Here is a 6,466-nt window from a genome sequence, read left to right as displayed (position 1 = left end):
CACTCGTCACCAGCATCATACAAGTTAGTCCAGTGGTGCGACCTCCAAAAGGACATGCCTCATCTCCTAGGCCTTCTGCAGGGACACTGCACATTAAACATATATATGTGATTGATTGGCAAGGACATACTGGGCTCATTTCTTATCTTCTTTATTATTATGATGTGAATATCTTCTTTATTATTAACATATTCATACATGACACATAAAAGCAACAAGCACTGTCTTAGCCCATTCCTCAACTTCTCTTTCCTATGGTTTTTCTCTGTGCAATCTTGCCCTACAAGTCTTAAGAACAAGTAAGAAACTTTAGTTGATCGACAGGCTGTTTTCTTCTGTTTGTCTGTTTTGGCCACACCACACAGCTTGTGAGACCTTAGCTCCCCATCCAAGGACTGAACCTAGGCCCTCAGCCTTGAAAGCATGGAGTCCTAACCACTGGACCACAAGGGAATTCCCCTGTTTTGTTTTTATTGAAGTGTAGTTGACTTACAATATCACGTTAGTCTCAGGTGTACAGTAAAGTGATTCCTGTATGTATGTGTATATATATATATATTCTTTTTCAGATTTTTCCAATTCTTTTCCCTTATAGGTTATTACAAAATATTGAGTATAGTTCTCTGTATACAGTAGGTCTTTGTTGGTTATATATTTTATATATAGTAGTGTGTATATGTTGTTGTTGTTGTTTAGGCACCAAGTCATGTCTGACTCTTTCTTGACCTCATGAACTGTAGCCCACCAGGCTTCTCTGTCTGTGGGATTCTCCGGGCAAGATTACTGGAGGGGGTTGCCATGCGCTCCTCCAGGGGATCTTCGCCACACAGGGATTGAACCCACGTCTCCTGCATTAGTTGAGGGATTCTTTACCACTGAGCCAGGTGTATATATTAATCCTGTATAAATTCTGATTCATTTTTGTTTTTTGGCCATGCCATGTGGCATGTGAGATCTTAGTTCCTTGACCAGGGATAGAACCTACATCCCCTACTTTGCATGGTGAATTCTTAACCACTGGACCAACGGGGAAGTCCCATTTTGTTTATCCATTTATCCATTGATGGACACGGGTTGTAGCCACCTTTTGCCTATTGTGAATAATGCTTTCATGAACCTGGGTTAATCACATCTGTTCCTTGTCCCTGCTCCTAATCCACTTTTAGCACAGTCGTGACAGTACCTCGGGCAGAGTTTAGAGTTCTACTATTTTGTGTAATGGTATATCACGCCTGCTTTTTTCCATGTTGCTACATACTCTTTATAATCATCCTTCTCAATAGCTGCTTTAGAGTCTAAAGCAATGCAGTGCCAGCTTAGACAAGTTCTCACAAGCCTTCGCATCCCGCATCCTTTGAAGGTCTGGAGCAAGACACATTTGGAAAACTCTCTTGGGAGAAGCAGTTTGAGCTTATAGCACAGACACCCCTGGCCTTGCCTCCTCTGACCTTTCATACCCAGGCCCCATCAAAGCTTCAGGAAACGAAAAGAGACAACCATGTCCTGCACACAGATAACAACAAGCTGAAAGACAAAGAGAGGAATTTCTCTGAAGTTCTATCCTGGACATGGGAGGGGGACAAAGAGGGTGAGAAGAAGCTTGAAGCAAAGCAGAAGTGTGTTCTGGGGAGTCTGCATTCAGCCTCAGAGCACAGCTGTGAGTGAGCCCGCGCGGGCCAGGTGCTGGTCCCCCACCTGCATCCTTGGCGCGCATCCTTTGGTAACCCCCACAATGCACTGCAACACCGCTGTCCCGCACCTCCCCTTGGCTCGTGCCCAGTGTTATAAGCCGCGTTCACACTCCTGCAGCACAGAGAGCAACACAGGCAGGACAAGCTTTTGAGGACCCAGGGACCCACTGCTGACAGCCCTGGGTGCCTGGTAGGGAAAGAAAATGTTTTGTTTGCCTTTGTGTTTTGTTCACAGAGCCTCCTTCCCCAGCCCCGTTCACCTTAACAGCATCCCTTGAAGCCACAAAGCAGCTTAAGCATGCTGCATTTTAAAACTTTGAACGAGGCTGGTTGGATTCCTTGTGTTAAAATCCTTTTCCTCCTTTAAGAGCTGAAAGGCGCTTCCCTGCTCAGCCTGGTTTTAAAACCCTCACAACCAAGCATGGAAAATTCTATAAATACCAAATGCAAACCTGGAGTTTAACCTTTAATTATTCTAGCCTCCAGCTCAACCTCCCGATTCCACCACTTTCTTTCTGTACGTAGGCCTTCTTTAAACTCTGTCCGGAGCTTGATCAACGTGAATAAAAATCTCTCCTTGGGAAGACGTTCAGAGTGCCTGAAAATGAATAGGCATCGTCAAGTGGATGTGATCTCCGGAGAACCGCGCATCTGGCAGCCTGTTTTGCCGCATTGATGCCAGAGGTTTGCATTGCTTTGATTGTCTGAAATCACTGCAGTAATCCCCCAAACAGGTCAAGCCTATATATTGACTTGGCTCCATTTCCTCCCAGGCAGTCTCCTGGATGCATTTGTTCTGTGCAGCACTGTTCCATCTACCACTGCATAATGAACCACCCCAAGATCAGTGGCTTGAAACAATGACACATCATTTATTTTGCTCACATATCCACAGTCTGGGCAAAGCCAGGGGGGACAGCTTGTCTCTGCTCAACACAGTGTCCTCTGGGGTGGCTCAAAGGACAGGGGTGACTCAACAGCTAGGGGACTGGACTCACCCAAAACCTCACTCGATCTCACAGCTAGTGTTGATGCTGACTGCGTTCGGGACCTCAGCTTGGATTGTTGGTCTCTCCCTGTGGCTTCTTGGCTTCCTCATAGCGTGCTGGCAGGGTTCTAAGGGTGAGTGTCCTGAGGGAACAGGGAAGGAGGGCATGCATTTTTAGGACCTAGTCTCAGAAGTCACACGTCTTCACGTCTTCTGTATTCTGGTGGTTGGGGCAGTCATGAATTTTGGATCAGGTTCAAGGGAAGAGAGTATCAACCCCACTACCGGAAGTGTGGTCACGGGAGTGTCATTGTCACCTTGGAGAAGAGGCCGTGGGGTGGGCCGCGTGCTGGCTCTGTGCGTCTGCTCGGGCTGCCTGGCACACATCTTTGAGACGGGACACAGCCACGCAGAAGTGTAGCTGACAGCGCCTGAAGACACAGTGGGGTCAGCCTCATAGGGGAGACAGAAACAAGTCGATACAGGGCTTCCAGGGAGGAAGGTGTTTTCTGGAGTGGAAGGAGTGATCAGCTTTATTAGATAACTCTGAAGTTTAATCAGAGTTGGGCATGAAGTCTGGTTGGGGGTGAGGTGTGTTTCCTTGTCTCCACCTCCAGATTGGTACTGTTGGCGTCAGGACGGGGCAGCAGAGCTGGGCCCTTTCAGGACTTTGTGAAGCCGGGAGAAGCCTTTGGGCCCAAAGCAGGGCTCCCCTGGGCACCATCTCGGCCGAAAAATCTCTGCCTAGCGCGTCAGCTCCTTGCTCTGGAGGTATGTTCTCACTTTTCCTGTGACCTCAGTTTCTACCCCAGGCTTTAGAAACAGGGTGAACACACCCAATACTGGTGAGCCCGGGGGTTCTTCACACTGGACTTCAAGTGTGAGTGTGCTGAGTCGCTTTAGTTGCATCCAACTCTTTGCGACCCCATGGACTGTAGCCCACCAAACTCCTCTGTCCATGGAGTGGAGTTCTCCAGGCAAGAATACTGGGGTGGGTTGCCATGCCCTCCTCCAGGGGATCTTCCTGACCCAGGGATCGAACTCATGTCTCTTATGTCTCCTGCATTGGCAGGTGGGTTCTTTACCACTAGCGCCAACTGGGAAGTCCCACACTTTGAGGGGATGGGTCTTTACTGTGTTCACAGACAACACCCTAATAATTCGTCAACACTAAAAACAGTGAACTAGCCCAACAAGTTCATAAATCAGTTTGATAGGCCAAACTCACATTCAAGTGCCTTTGTTTGTTTAAGAAACATTTATTTATTTATTTAATTTACTTAGTTCTTTATTTTTGGTTGTGCTGGGTCTTCATTGCTATCAAGGGGTTTCTGTAGTTCTGGTGAGCAGGAGCTACTCTCTCGTTGCGGTGCACGGGTTTCTCATGGCAGGGGCTTCTCTTGTTGTGGAGCACAGGTTCTAGGGCTCTCAGGCTTCAGTAGTTGTGGCTCCTGGGCTCTAGAGCTCAGGCTCAGTAGTTGTGGCACACGGGCTTAGTTGCCCTGTGGCATGTGGGATGTTTCCGGATCAGGGATTGAACCTGTGTCTCCTGCATTGGCAGGCGGATTCTTAATCACTATACCAGCAGGGAAGCCCTCAAGTGACTTTCAAGTGGCCTCAAGCTGAGTAGTGAAACATTTTTTGCACATTTGGACTATATTTATTTACAAATGACATTCACGTGCTAATGTTTTCTGCTAAGAGCATAAAGCCGTATATATGTGTATGAGACCCACTCTTTTTTTTTTTTTTGTATTTGAATTTTATTTTATTTTTAAACTTTACATAACTGTATTAGTTTTGCCAAATATCAAAATGAATCCGCCACAGGTATACATGTGTTCCCCATCCAGAACCCCCCTCCCTCCTCCCTCCCCATTCCATCCCTCTGGGTCGTCCCAGTGCACCAGCCCCAAGCATCCAGTATCGTGCATCGAACCTGGACTGGCAACTCGTTTCATACATGATATTTTACATGTTTCAAGGCCCATCCGAGACCCACTCTTAACAATAGAGGTTGAAAATCTGCATCTCAAATGCTCTTCTGAAGCTTGAATTTTCTTTTTTAAAAATTTGACCACATCAATTGGCATGTGGGATCTTAGTTCCCCGATCAGGAATAGAACCTCCACCCCCTGCAGTGGAAGCACAGAGTCTTAATCACTGGACCGCCAGGGAAGTCCCTGAAGGTTGAAATTTTAAAAATGTACTCCAGTGGCGCTAGTGCTAAATAACCCGCCTGCCAATGCAGGTGACCTAAGAGACGCGGGTTTGATCCCTGGGTCAGGAAGGTCCCCTGGAGAAGGCATGGCAACCCACTCCAGTATTCTTGCCTGAAGAATCCTATGGACAGAGGAGCCTGGTGGGTTACAGTCCATAGGGTTGCACAGACTTGGACACGACTGAAGTGACTTAATACATACGCCTGTCAACTCTGATGGAGATCCTGATGTTTCCTCCAAATGGGGCTGGCAGGGCTCTGGAACCAGTAGCTGGCTAGTTCCTTCCTAGCTGATTCCTGCTTTCACAGTTTTATCGGCAAGCCACAGTTTCTTTAGAGGAGCCATTTCAAGCCCCTTGCCCATTTTGTGATGATTAGTTTAGTTAGAGCGAGATCATAGAATCTGTAAATCCATTCGACATGGCATTCATAAGAGGCCACTTACTGAGGTGAAAAAGCATGCTGGCCAAGTTTGGGGACTGTCACTCTTCCCTTGGCATTCCTTGCCTGTCACACTGGAGGCTGAGCAGTGACATTCAGCTCTAGTAAGGCCCCATGATCAATCTGCATGTTGCATAATGTTCAGTATAACAGTCAAGTCTTGCTACAATTCTGCTGCAGAACAAACACTCTAAAACTCAGTGGCTGATAACAGTAGGCATTTCTGTTTTTTTCTTGCTCCTGGTCTAGCGGGGCTGTTGGGGGTTTGATGGATCTTGGCTGTACTGGGTGTTTTCAGGCTGCAGGTTGGCCCGGCTTGGTTCGGGCCTTCAGATTTTGTGCTGATCTGGAGCCCAGGCTGATGTGACCACAGCCACCTAGGACCTGTTCTCTTAGTGACAGCAGAAGCTCAAGAGGGCAATCCACACACCACAGGACACATTTAGAGTCCTGCTCACAAGCCACGTCCACTAATGTGCCTTTGGTCAAGTCCAACGTCACTGGCGTGGGGTGCAAGAGATATATTCTCTTCCGTGGGGCAGAATATATTCTCTCCCACAGTGGGAGGCACTGCAGTGTGACAATGGCAAATATTATTAATGCTATTCCACATGAGTAATGAATTAGGATCAAAGCACCACAGTGATATAAATAGAAATTCTCAAGTTCTGGTATCTTCTTCCTATCTGTGTTTGTTTGCTTGGGCTGCCGTAACAAGGTACCATAGACACGGGGGCTTAAACAACAGAGATGTATTACCTCATAGTTCTGGAGGCTAGAAGTCCAAGATCAAGGTGTGGGCAGGGCTGGTTCCTTCTGAAGGCTGCAAGGGAAGGATCTGTGCCAGGCCACTCCCCTTGGTTTGTCTTTCTCCTGTGTTTCTTCACATCATCTTCCTTCTCTGTGTATCTGTGTCCAAATTTCCCCTCTTTTGAAGGACACTAGTCATATTTTTTTAGGACCCACCCTAGAGACCTTAGTTTAACTTGATTACCTCTTTAAAGAGCCTGTCTCCTAATAAGATGACATTCAGAGGTTCTGGAGATTAGGAGTTCAACATGTGAATTTTCGGAGGGGTGGGGTGGGGGACACAGTTCAACCCATTAACACCACCCCTCAAAGAAT

The 6,466-nt window shown here is 47.2% G+C and overlaps 1 long non-coding RNA gene across 1 annotated transcript; it reads right to left on the bottom strand.

The window, feature by feature from the left end:
- Window positions 1-1,364: 1,364 nt before the first annotated feature.
- Window positions 1,365-6,242, bottom strand: LOC129639118 (uncharacterized). The gene is made up of 4 exons (XR_008708196.1): window positions 6,101-6,242; window positions 2,997-3,110; window positions 2,690-2,822; window positions 1,365-2,289 (listed from the first exon to the last, which is right to left on the bottom strand). It is a non-coding gene; the product is annotated as an uncharacterized LOC129639118 (long non-coding RNA).
- Between the last annotated feature and the right edge of the window lie 224 nt (window positions 6,243-6,466).

This window comes from Bubalus kerabau, chromosome X, assembly GCF_029407905.1.
Source record: "Bubalus kerabau isolate K-KA32 ecotype Philippines breed swamp buffalo chromosome X, PCC_UOA_SB_1v2, whole genome shotgun sequence".
Taxonomy (NCBI): Eukaryota; Metazoa; Chordata; class Mammalia; order Artiodactyla; family Bovidae; genus Bubalus; species Bubalus kerabau.
This window is presented reverse-complemented; position numbering and strand designations above follow the sequence as displayed.